The sequence below is a fragment of the Pelobates fuscus genome, chromosome 4, assembly GCF_036172605.1.
Source record: "Pelobates fuscus isolate aPelFus1 chromosome 4, aPelFus1.pri, whole genome shotgun sequence".
NCBI classification, from domain to species: Eukaryota; Metazoa; Chordata; class Amphibia; order Anura; family Pelobatidae; genus Pelobates; species Pelobates fuscus.
Genome location: NC_086320.1, coordinates 91,579,864 through 91,593,768, shown reverse-complemented (window position 1 = coordinate 91,593,768; position 13,905 = coordinate 91,579,864). Strand labels below are relative to the sequence as shown.

The following is a 13,905-nucleotide window of genomic DNA, read 5'->3' as shown; positions in this document are numbered from 1 at the left end:
ACAAATTAGCAGTATGTGTCAACCCTAAAAGAGATCTGACAATTCCTAATTTTTTTACGTGCAAATTAAAAAAAAAACCATAAGGCAACTAATATAGTCTGAAAGAGGCCATATTGGCAGGGCCTAAATTGCTAGTGAATAGGTTACAGAAACAACACAATTATTGTAACCATGTGGAAAATGCAATATGATGGCACATGCCACTCTCAGACAAACTGCATTGCCAAATAGCATTAATGTTTGCATGTCGAAGCTGGCACAGGTAAACAAGCAAATCATTGGGAGTACAGTTTTACTTCTGATCAGTTTGCAAATGCCATTGACTGGCACTTAAAGTGATTTACTGTTGAGGTATATATTGTTATTACTACACCATTTAATATGTTAATTGTATCATTACCAATTAGTTTAATTAGCTGGGTTAGATGGGATCAGCTGCTCCTGGTGAATATGTGTAGGAACAATTTGACTTCATGTTATTATCCGTTTCGCACCTCAACCACTACAGTTTCCTGGTACAAGGCGTGACCTGGCGTATCTCCATCATAAGGATGTTGTTTTTCAACGGTTGGACTTCTTAGCTGCGATCTGCCCGGTGCTGCTCCCCGCCTCCACTACAATTTCTTTAGAGCTGGAAATTCCTGCTGAGGGTTTATCTCCCCCTTCAGGAGAATTAACCACCATTAATATACAATATATGAAAGACTCGTGGATTCACTAAATCAGAGTTTGCAGGAATTTATGATCTGCAAACTTTCTTTGTTTTAGGGATGAGCATAACCACCTAGCAAAGCTAGTGGGTATGCGGCAGTCTTCAGGAGTCAAATGCCAGAACTGAAAAAATGCTTGCGCTGTGCTCATGCACAGCAGCAGCAGTGTTTCAGCCAATTAGGTAATCAGGAGAGCCGTGCTGAGTGTGGGAATCCGGATAACCTCAGATTTTTAAAATTGTGAAACTTCGAATTGTTGGCTCATCCCACGAAACACTGAGAATATATATCACCCAAAGGGTAGAGAAATGTAATTAAACATATAAACAAAAAAAAATTAAAAAACCCAATAGTAAAGGGAAACAAGAAAATATTTAATAAGTCGTGAAGACATATGAGATGGACGTGAAAACTTTGTATAATGCACACAGCTAAACAGATAACAAGGCAACAATGTATAAGCTTAAGAAGCTTAAGAAAGTATCAAATAGACACTGAAACTGGAACACTGTAAATCGCAACAAAATAAGTTCTGTAAAGAAAAATTAAACGTTGTAACAAGTCTCTGAAAGCAGATTCTTTATGCAGGGAGCCCATGAGAACTTCATATTGCAGATACTACTAGCATCCAATCTTCCTACTTAGTTGGATCCTTGGTTTGTTGGTCTTGTCTTGGAGTACGGTTATAGTCTGTAAAAAAAAAAACAGAAAGCAGTCAGAAATAGGCTGAATAACTACAAGATAACCTTATGTAAAGAAAAACTACCACCAGCAGGCCAAACCCTTACACTAGGGGAGGGTGGTATGGGCGCTATTGCTAGGTGGTTATGCTTATCCCTGAGACAAAGATAGCTTGCAGATCATAGATTCCTGCAAACTCTCATTTGTCCTCCGGGAGGCATAACCACCTAGCAAAGCTAGTGGGTTGAATAGCACACACCTGGTGGTGGTCCTAAGAAACTGAAGGCGTTCAACTTCTGATGGCCTCCAGTAAAATCTAACAAAGGTTTTACTGGACAACCCCCTTGCAGCTTTCAAGATAATAGGGAGGGGAGGGCCCTTTGCTGCTGCTTTAGTAGCTGAGGCGCCCCTAATTGAGTGGCCTTTGAACACAGAAACATCAATACCAGCCGAAGACATGGCGGAAAGTATCCAACCTCTAATTGTATTAACCTTAGCTGGACGAAAGAGATTCCTTGATGCAATAAATAATTGACTGATATCATTTCTAAACGCAGCAGAAAAGTCAAGGTACAATTGTAACAGACTGACTAAACATAAGCCTGGTTCAGAAGGATCTTTGAACCAAATCCAATTCCACTGGACCTGGGGAAATATGGGATGTTTTTGTCTCTCTTGTACTATAATATGAAGCCCTCCCGGGGTCTGGGACAACCACAGTTCTGAAATATGGATTTGAGTTAACTCAGCTCCTCTAGCTGTCAAGGCCAAAGACCGCAGAGAAGCCAACTTAATATTAGTCCATATTAAATCAATTTTAGCATTACCCAAAGAATTAAGGAAATTTTATAAGAGGTCTACATCCCAAGTAGATGTGCAACATGGAGTATATGGACGGCAGACTGATCACCCTTTTAGTAATCTCAAATACAGGACATCCTGACTAAGGTTAAGGATAAGGAAGTTAAAGCAGATCCATAGGTCTTGATGGTACTGACCGCTAAACCATAATGGAACTTAAGAGTAAGAAATTCTAAAGCAAATGAAATGGTATCAGATCCCTGGGAATTAGATAGAAAAGAAAACTCCCATTCTTTGAATTCCTCGGTCATCTTTCTATATCTTGCCCTAGTTCTGCATATTAAAGATGAATTAATGATGTCCAGGAACTAATCCAATAAAAGGGGATGCCTTAACAGCCTACCATTGCTGCGATCCACATCAGCTGTGGAAGCTTGAGCATGACTGGTTCCCTGAAAGCAGTCCACAGTCATGCTCAATGATTGACTAACTGATGGATTAAGGGGTACCAGGATGTGTAGGTCCATACTGGGTACATGAAAACAAAACTCTGTGCCCTGTCACTGCGGATCTTCTCCAGCACTTTCATCAGTAAAGATTGAGGGGAGAAAGGCATAAGGGGCTGGAACATCTGTCCATTGGAAAGACAGTGCATCCATTTTACAAGCTCCCTTTGTCCAAATCCTGGAGACAAACCTAGGAGTTTGTGCAGATGTTTGGGATGCAAACAGATCTACTTGTTTCTGGTCAAAACTGCTTTCTATCCTTTGGAATAGAGTAATCTTTAATTGAATCGTTGCCAGAGATAAACTCTGGCGAGAGGGAGAATCTGCGAGCTTGTTCGCCTCTCCTTAAACGTATCCTGCGTAAACCCGAACTTTGTTTGCTAAAGCCCAAGACCAAAGATCTAGAGCCCCCTTTGATCTTGTGCCCCCTCTGTGGTTTATATAAACCACCGTTGTCCTGTTGTCCGATTGGACTTTTACCAATGTCGGTAACTGGTTTAGAGGAACTAGGCCCTGGAGAGCTAATTTTATTGCTCTTAACTCCAACATGTTTATATTCAGGAGTCTCTCTTGGTCTGACCAAATTCCTCTTATCGTGTTTTGGGCTGTAAACGCACCCCAACCGTGATTTGAGGCCTCTGACGTCAGAGTAACTGCAAACGGCTGCTCTTACAGGGGACGATGAAGTGGGATTTCTAACCCCAGAATACATTTCAACTCTTCTCTGACCTTCTTGGGGAGAAAGAATTTTGTTTCCCAATGGCCACCCTGTCTTAATCGATTTCCTAAAAACTGCTGACTTCTTCTGCAAAGTAAAGGGGAATCGTCGTTGGCTGGTGTTAAAGCTATTAATTTCCCGATAATCTTTGCCAGATCTCTCAAGGACCAACTCTGGTGCCTGAGAGATGAGGTCAGATGTACCAATAATTTGTCCCATTTGTCTTGAGGGATTCCTAGTGACATAGTCCTGGTGTTCAGTACAAAACCCAGAAAGAGAATGCTTTGAGTGGGAATTAGGACTGATTTCTGTAAATTCACTACAAATCCTAGGTCTTGTAAAAGGGAAGCAAGGTAATACCTCTGAGAAGCAAGGACTTCCCCATCTGCATGAGCAGGATGTCGTCTAGATAGTACAGACAAAAGGTCTTTCTGGGTTTTTTGCCTTCTTTTGGATAAACAGCAAAAGCATATGTGAGGAAGGCTGAACTTGATGGACGCAAGTCTCTTTTCAGCTATGTAACTATGTAACCTTTTAGTCTGACATGGGCTATCACTTATTTCATTATTTTGGAGAATGTGTATGGTGCCTTGGGTAGGCCAATCACTATAACAGTCCACTGCCACACCTTTCCTTTCCACCGAAACCTGAGGAAACGCCTGTGTTTCTTGGCAATAGGGACTGAATGGAAGGCATCTTTTAGGTCTAGCTTAATGCAGAAAAATGTGTTCTGTACTAAGCCTGCAAGATCTAATAAACCCTCCATCCTGAACCTTTTTCTTTTGATAAAAGCTTTTAGAGACCGCACATTTAGAACCGGTCTCCAGGAACCATCTGATTTTGGGATCGGGAACAACAGACTGACACATCCTGTAACAGACATGTCTGCCAACTCTATCATCCCTTGATTTAAAGCTAGGGAAAAGGAGGCATCTAGCACTGGGTTCACCTCTCTGCCGGGTGCAAACCTCTGAACTGGGAACCTTAAAAGGGGGAGTTGGGCAAAATCTTTACAACCCCTTTGTCTGAAGAAATATCCTTCCAATGTATTGATGTGTGAGGAGGCACACTTACTTAAATGCATAGGTTTTCTCTTGGAAGCTGGACCATCTCTGGAATGAGCTCCTCTGCCACCGCCTGGGAGCTTGTGTTTTCCACTGTAGTGGCGGTACTGGACCTGGTGAGATGCTTCTCAGGACACTCCTGCAGCCTGTTAGGGGCAACCCTCATTCGGAAAGGGCTTCTTGTAGCCAGAAAAGGTCTTTTTGAGCTCTGAAAAGGATCTCCTTGCCTTATAACTGCCTTTAACCTCCTGAATGAACGAGGGACCGAAAAGGTAAAAATCCTCCAGATTTGAGTACTCATGTGATGTAGGGGTTAGGTCAGACATTCCTGCTGCGTGGAGCCAGCGGGTTCTGCGAATGTTTGAGATGTATTTAAAAGATTGGCCAATAATTAGCACTCCCCTGCCGGACGCTTTCAATAAAGCCATCTTAGATGCCAGCAAAGATGAAGCAGAAGATTTCTGAGCATTGCCTTCTTTTTCTGCTTTATCCATCATCATTAATAGTGGACCCACAGCATCAGCAATTTTAAACTGTATATTATGAAAAGTCTGGTTTGTGGGATCTGTAGATAAACTGCTCCCTGTGATAGATAACAGAGCAGGATCCATTAAAGCCTGGATGGCTGGGATACCAATGTGGTTCCTGAGAAGGTTGTCCTCCTTAACCAAGGGGGATCTAAAGGCTAGTTTGGCAAAATCTCTAACCTCAGAGTCGTGCTTCATAGCCCATCTGGAGTGAAATAATTTTGATGGGAGAGTCTTTTCTAGGAGACTCACTCTAGCCATCTGAACGTTGCTAAGTTTCCCTCGCTCAGTGGAAGCCGCTGAATGGACCACTTCCTCAGAGAGCCTTGTGTAGAACGACTTTGGGAGGAAGAATGTGCAAACGCTCTAGAAGAGGAAGGAGAAGGACTATCTAACCTCCAACGAGATTTGTCCTTTTTCTCTGGATGGTGTTTCTGGGACTCAAACGAGGGAAACACGCTATTCCTGTCTCTTTTATTTTTCACTTACTCAAACGAGTATGAGGGAAAGGAGGAGCATAACAATTTTCCTCAGACTAGGAACTGGCAGAAGAGACCAGCCGCCTTTCTTTATTATTTTTACGTAAAACTGGGACCATATCCTGCACAGAAGATAAAGAGGAAAGATCCCTGGCAAGGAAAGCTTTCTTGTGGAGCTTTCTAGCAGGCATCTACTAAATCTGTGGCAGACACAGCTATGGAGTCCTCCATTGATGATGTCATTTAAAAAATCTGAGGTAATCCGGATTCCCGCGCTCAGCATGGCTCTCCTGATTGGCTGAAATGCTGTTGCTGTGCAGGAGCACAGCACAAGCGTTTCATCAGCTCTGGCATTTGACTCCGGGAGGCTGCCGCATACCCACTAGCTTTGCTAGATGGTTATGCCTCCTGGAGGACAAAAATACAGATGATCAAGCAAACAATAGATCCAAAAAACTGTCCAATTTTCAACTTAACTTTGCTGCCTTTAAGCTTATTTCACACACTGTGCCAACTCCGAGGGCAAATAGCATTTATTTGCACACTAAAAAACACCAACAGCCTTCAGCAGAAGAATGGATTTCCAAGTAATCTTTCCCTTTTACAGAATGGGTGAATAATAAGCCTTGGCAGAATTGGACACCACTAAATCATTTTATTTTACCAGTACTGTAAAAATGGTGAAAGAAATGGCACATCGTTTCCAAAGATCCTGTTAATTAATTTTTTTCTTTTCTCTTAAAATGTATGTATTCGTTTGGCGCTCCAGATATGCGCGCTATGTTTCATTTTAGCACATAAGTCCATCACAAAGATTGTTTAACAGGTGCATAGCAATGGCAGTACACGGACAATATGGTTTCTCACTTAATAACTTACCTATGTTACAATTTTCGTTCTGTTTGCTTTTACTAATGACTTTGCATTCTACAGTTTTAAAACATCTATAGGGAAGTGTAAACCTCATCCAGTGAGAGAACTAGCCCTTATAACAGACTGATAGGACTCTCCCTTTTTTTTCTCCCTTATCTTCTTAAGTCAACTTTACAGTAAGGAGAAGTGACCGAAACCGATTAGCAAAAGGCTTGAATGATGGCAACTGGGACCAAAGGTATGGAGTTCAGTGAAAGAAAGAAAAGCAGTTGCATTAAAGGTTAGGTAGACTCTAGGATAGCAAGAAGCCAGAAGACGTAATTCCACATCAGCAAAAAATGACTTGCCAGTTACCGCTAACGTTCATTTAGCAGTACTCTACTTACAGATTACAGCTTTAACCCCTTAAGGACCAAACTTCTGGAATAAAAGGGAATCTTGACGTGTCACACATGTCATGTGTCCTTAAGGGGTTAATATCCAGTGTCAATATCGCGATCCTAGTCAGCGTATCAGGGTGCTTGCAACTGGTAGACACGTTAATATTTAAATAGGTTGCCATTGATGAATGTATGAACATACCGGTATATGTTTTAGGAAGTTACAATAAATTTGTTATTAGGCAGTATTTGCCATACCCATTTGATTTTTGTTTATTTTCACTACAATGTTGGAATAAAGGTTGTAACCCTTCTAGAATGAATTGATACTTCCAATGTTCTTATTTAAAGGAACACTATAGGGTCAGGGACACACCCATGCATTCCGGACCCTATAGTGCTAAAAACACTGTCTAGCCCCTTGCCCCACTTAATATAGTAAAATGTTATCTTTATTTGAATCTGCTGGTGCTAGCCCTGTCCCTGATCTGCCTCCTTGGCTGACATCATCAGAAGTGGAGATCTCAGACAATCACAATGCTTTCCCTCAGGAAAGCATTATTTTGGCTGAGATTATCAAGGAGACAGATCAGGGCCAGAGCCAGCACAAGCCAAACACAGCCCTGGCCAATCAGCATCTCTTCATAGAGATGCATTGAATGAATTCATCCCTATGAGGAAAGTTCAGTGTATCCATGCAGATGGTGGAGACACTGAATGTCAACACTACCCCAGGAAGCAGCTCTTGTAGACATTTGGGGAGTGGCCAGTGGATGTATCCCTAGGCTGTAATGTAAACACTGCCATAGCTCTGAAAAAAAAGTGTTTATCGGAAAAATCCTGCAGGGAATGATTATACTTACCAGAGCAATTGCATTAAACTGCAGTTGTTCTGTTGAGAAAAAGATGAAAAAAACTGTGTATAAAAGGCGCTTATGAAATATTGAAAATAGTGTAGATGCTACAACACTCTTGTGGGGGTCCCTCACACCCACCTCAAATTGTAGAAACTAGAAGAAAGGTAGAAAAGCCAGAGGCAGTTCACCTATATGAGTGGAGCATACAGTGATAATAATGGATACCTACCCTATAACAAGGGTCGTCTAGTCCTGATATTGTTGCAGTATCACTTTAAATTCAGCGTATATATACATAGAAAGAAAAACATATACAGGGAAATAATAGTGCAAATCTGTATGGAAATTAACCGTTGTGCAGTGATCAAAACAGAATGCTAACTCACATTTTTTAGAGCCTAAGATGGGATAGGCTCAAATCACTTGCGCTTTAGTACCGTCTGGTGGTACTTGTCCCCTTTTTTTGAAGCGTTGGTGGAATCCCTTATTCAGAGCCAGGTACTCGGCTCTGAGTTTACCAGCTTGAGTGTCAATAAGGGAGACACTTTCCCTTATTGGAGCAGGTTTGGTGAAGATCAGAGGAGACTTGAATTAAAAATAAAAATGTATTTTGCCAGCAGGCAGTAAAATACAAACAAATAAAATAGAAATAAAATAGAATAAAAAAATGTCCCATAAATATCCTTCACTTCCGAGACGCGTTTCACCCTACTTGAGGGCTTTCTCAATCGGTGTTCACTGCTCTCCTCCTCATTCTGGTTTAAATATCCTGGTCCGGTTCTTCATTGGTAGATTTCCTCATTGGTTAGCCAATCACATCACTCGTTTGGGGGGAGTGTAGTGTGGCTTGTCAAAATCTTTTTTTTTTTTTTTCTGTTTGTAACAGGAAGTGACATCACTCTGGTATTGCAGTCGCCATTTTACTTGTGGGCAATAAGTAGGGAAAGTAGCAGAGTATCCTATATTCGTGTCTGTCACTTCCCTTATGCTCTTTAACCCATATTCTTTTTTACAATTTGTATTAGGCAAGTAGAAGGATGTACATATATCTTGTATATTGTAAAGATGTCCTCATTTGTGTCAAGCATGCAGAAAGAATTATTGGGGCATAAATAAAAAAACATATATCAATAAACTGTGCATTAAATTGAAATACAATGAAAATTGACATTCCCACAGCATGTATATTAATCCTTTTAAATCCTGTTGATCAGATAGATTTCATCATTGAGGGAATCAGATGGATCCTTACCAATAATTACTTTTGGTTTGGAGGTGATTTTTTCCTTCAGGTCTGTGGTACGGCGATGGGCACCAGATTCGCCCCCAGTTACGCCAATTTGTTCATGTCATTTTGGGAACATCAACATGTATACACGAGGCGGGACTGGGAGGCGAGTCTGGTGCTCTATCGCCGTTACATAGACGATATTTTTATAATCTGGCGGGGAGACGAAGAGTCCCTACTATCCTTCTTGTCAGAACTTAATGACAACACATGGGGTATTAAATTGGAGAGTAACTACAGCCGTCAGTCCGTTGATTTTTTGGGCCTTCAAATATACATAGATGACGGAGAAATTAAAACTAAGACACATTTCAAAAAGGTAGATGCCAATAGTTATATTGAGGAGACAAGTTGCCATTTTTCACCCTGGCTTACCAACGCACCTAAAGCACAATTGATGAGGATCAGGCGAAACTGTACTGATAATGAAGTTTTTAATATCCAATCTTGCAAAATTCTAAATGATTTTAAACAAAAAGGCTATAAAGCCCAACTATTAGATAAAGCTCAACGTGAAGTTGCTCTAAAGGATAGAGAGTCACTCCTACAGTATAAAACACCGCCCACTGAGACAGAGGAACGTAATCTAGCGTTCATTTGTGATTTCAGCTGCCAGAGTTATAAATTAAAAATAATTTTCCAGAAATACTGGCCAATTCTACAAAATGATACGTTCCTGAATAAGGTCTTACCAAATAAACCTATTTTCACCTATAGAAGAGTTCCCAGTTTAAGGACCAATTTAGTACGTAATCATATAAAAGAACGTGCAACGATTAAAAATGTCTTTAACCAAAAGAATGGCTTCTATGGCTGTGGCACATGTGGTGCTTGCAGAAATAGCGGCCAAAAAAAGAGACATATAACTTCATTCTCTACCTGCGAGTCTCAATTTCAAAGCAAACAGCCTAACAACTATAAAATAAATCAACTTATAACTTGCTATTCGGAACGAGTCATCTATCTTATCACATGTCAATGTGGTTTAAGTTATGTAGGTAGGACCACTAGATCCCTCTATATAAAAATACAGGAGCATATCCGTAATATTAGGAAGGGTTTTGATAAACACAGCCTTTCAGCACATTTTAAACACAAGCACAATTGTGACCCAACCCAATTGACATTTATGGGTATTCAAATTGTTAACATCAATTGGAGGGGTGAGGATCCAATAAGGAAGATGGGACAAAAAGAGATGAGATGGATTTTCAATCTCAACACTATGATTCCCACCGGCCTTAATGGCGATTTTGAAATGTGTCATTTTTTATGATATTATCCCGAACAGCATGTATTAACCCTCTATGTTTATTATGTATTTGGAGTGAATAGATCCATTTCCCTTTATAAGATGCTTATCACATCTACTCTATACGATTCAAGTGAAACTTTAATCACAGGGGATTTAAAATTATTATTACTAACTAAGTTGAATCTTATCTCACTATATAATATATGTATGTAGCTACTGCTTTAAAGCTTTAAAAGGATTTATATACATGCTGTGGGAATGTCAATTTTCATTGTATTTCAATTTAATGCACAGTTTATTGATATGTTTTTTTATTTATGCCCCAATCATTTTTTCTGCATGCTTGACACAAATAAGGACATCTTTACAATATACAAGATATATGTACATCCTTCTACTTGCCTAATACAAATTGTAAAAAAAAAAATATGGGTTAAAGAGCATAAGGGAAGTGACAGACACGAATATAGGATACTCTGCTACTTTCCCTACTTATTGCCCACAAGTAAAATGGCGACTGCAATACCAGAAGGGATGTCACTTCCTGTTACAAACAGAAAAAAAAAAAAAAACCATTTTGACAAGCCACACTACACTCCCCCCAAACGAGTGATGTGATTGGCTAACCAATGAGGAAATCTACCAATGAAGAACCGGACCAGGATATTTAAACCAGAATGAGGAGGAGAGCAGTGAACACCGATTGAGAAAGCCCTCAAGTAGGGTGAAACGCGTCTCGGAAGTGAAGGATATTTATGGGACATTTTTTTATTCTATTTTATTTGTTTGTATTTTACTGCCTGCTGGCAAAATAAATTTTTATTTTTAATTCAAGTCTCCTCTGATCTTCACCAAACCTGCTCCAAGAAGGGAAAGTGTCTCCCTTATTGACACTCAAGCTGGTAAACTCCGAGTACCTGGCTCTGAATAAGGGATTCCACCAACGCTTCAAAAAAAGGGGACAAGTACCACCAGACGGTACTAAAGCGCAAGTGATTTGAGCCTATCCCATCTTAGGCTCTAAAAAATGTGAGTTAGCATTCTGTTTTGATCACTGCACAACGGTTAATTTCCATACAGATTTGCACTATTATTTCCCTGTATATGTTTTTCTTTCTATGTATATATACGCTGAATTTAAAGTGATACTGCAACAATATCAGGACTAGACGACCCTTGTTATAGGGTAGGTATCCATTATTATCACTGTATGCTCCACTCATATAGGTGAACTGCCTCTGGCTTTTCTACCTTTCTTCTAGTTTCTGCAGTTGTTCTGTTGACTGCAGTGCCCCTTTAAGGTGTTTTTTTTGTTTCTTTCTATTTCTAGTAATAAAAGAGACCGTGCTCATTTGATGGGTTTTACTGCTATGGATCATTGTGATATGCTCCAACATTAAACATACCTTGTGTTTTTTTTAAAATGAGGAAAACCAGTGGGTGAAAGGGGACAGAGAGACTTGGGTTTCAAGTATAGGGGCTCAATAATATTATTCATACACTCCAGAGATTTAAAGCATAATGGTTTTCCCAGATGCTAATTTTACCTCATTTTCTAGGAGCTCCATAGTGTTGGTATGTCTGAGTTTATAACAGAGCTCCACAGAAATAATACTCACTCATGGGTCTTTAAACTACAGTAAATGTGGTTAGAAATCAGTCTGTGGAAATAAGATACATTGTTCTTACCTTGTTTTCTAGAGCCTAAACTGCCTAGGCACTGTTGGCCACTCCACCTCCTGCCACATCATCCAGCTCTCTTGCCTGTGGCCAGTGGAGACTGATGCGCATGTGTGTGCATCCAAATGCTTCTCCTAAGAAAGCATTGAATTCAGTTCTTTCCTATGAGCTGCAGCCTCAGTTTTACTTGGTCGTTGTAGAGGAAGTGCCTCTAGTGGTTACATTGCAGGTTTAACATTATAGGACCATTGCACCCAGAGCGGATCTTAATGGAGATGGAGTGGTCTGGCCGACTATACTGGTCCTTTAATTGTTGGTATTGTTAGTGTTTTACTCTGAACATTGGCGGAGGACAACATCTTGAAATTGTTTCATGATAATGTTTTAAAATAAGACTTTTTAACAGGACAAACCACTTGCTAATAAATATATATTCAATTAATAGCATACGGTTTTTTTTTTTTTTTACAAGCAACTAGCTAAATGTACATAGCAACAGTACTAGATTAGATACAGGGGATTTGTTACCTAAAAGCCATAGAAACTGGTTAGGATTTGGTTATTTCACGGTATGGTGCTTTATCAGATTTTATATAGAGTGACCATATTACCTATTTAACATGGGATGAGTTCACTTATTTATTTACAGTGTCTATCTCAGGGCTGTAACGAGTCAAATGCAGATGTCGACCTTATATTTACAATGATGTGGGAGTTTTTATAGTATGTTGTAATATAGCCTGCTACCTCAAAATGTTTTAACTCTTTCAGTATCTGCTTGGAGTGTCCTTTAATAGTAATAGTGCTGGGCACCTCTCCTTGAATAAAAAAAAAAACCCATTTATTCCCCTTTTTGTTCAGTGGTGATTCCACTCTGCCCCAGGGAGAGTTTCGACAGCCTACCTTTCTTGTTTTGTGGAAATTGTTGCATGCACAGAGATTATATACATAGATCATTTGACTTGCAAACAGCTCCACAATGGAGTTGAAACTTTGTCCTGTAACTTAATTTCTTTAAAGCTGTTTGTACTGTTTTGTGTGCCCAGATCTCGCCATGGAATTATGCATGGACAGAGATTGTCATGAATGTACCAATATAATCGCCTAATAGAATACTTTAATCTGCTTGAATGATGGTTCATGCAGACTGAATCAAGAACCTCTTCTGACTGTCCGCTTAAAAGCCAAGGTCCTAAATTAGCCAAATGGTCCTAAATTAATTTGCAAAACATGACAATTTCCCTTGAAATCAGCACTTTTATTAATTGGAAAAAGATGGGCATGTTCTTAATCCATTCACCTTTTTAGAATGCTGAAGTGCTTTAGGGATTTGGAGTGTCCCTTTAATGTATACTGTTTGTAATGACTTTCCCATGCCATCTACACCTTGTCTTATTTAAACTTGTATCTTAATATTAGCCTTTAATGTCCAGCTTCATGTGAAGTATTTTTACTATATACAAAAGAAAAAAAGAAAATGGGGAAAAAGGAGATCCACCCACTAAAGATGGATGGAGTCCATTCCCATTTGCAAACTACTCCCTTTGAGTAAATAGTCACATAGATATGGTAAAGAACCTTTATTGAACAAATGAAAAATAATAATGGTTACCAAAAGCAGAATTATAGTAATAGGTACACCGTAAAAGTGTTAAAGTGAAAAGAAACCAAACCTATTAAAAACCTGGAAAGGTGCTCCTATATAGCCACCTAGACATATATAAAGGAGCAAAATGGATGGGTATAGAAAGACCTTTAACGAAGATCAAATAAGCAGCATCCACAACTTCTAAATAAGGTGGGGACACGGTCTGATCCGGTTCTAGCAGAAAATAATATAAATACTTGCTACAACAGCATAGATAGAGGGTGGGGGATAAAAGGTGCCAAGCAGCAGCTAAAGTGTTAAGTGGAAAGAGGGGTATGCAGTAGTCAATTAGTACAGGTGTCCAGGAGAGTCCAGAGAGCCTACTGGGGGTCTGATAGATTACCCCTCCATGTAGTAAAAAGGACTAGGGGAAAACGGTAAACCTCCCAGCCTAAACTAGAGGATAAAGAGTAACACCAAGCCTGTATATGCCCTAGA

General features: G+C 39.8%; 1 protein-coding gene across 2 annotated transcripts in view; it reads left to right on the top strand.

Moving 5' to 3' along the window:
• LYN (LYN proto-oncogene, Src family tyrosine kinase) overlaps positions 1-13,905 on the top strand; it is an 87,010-nt gene that overhangs the window by 33,253 nt on the left and 39,852 nt on the right. The window lies entirely within an intron of this gene.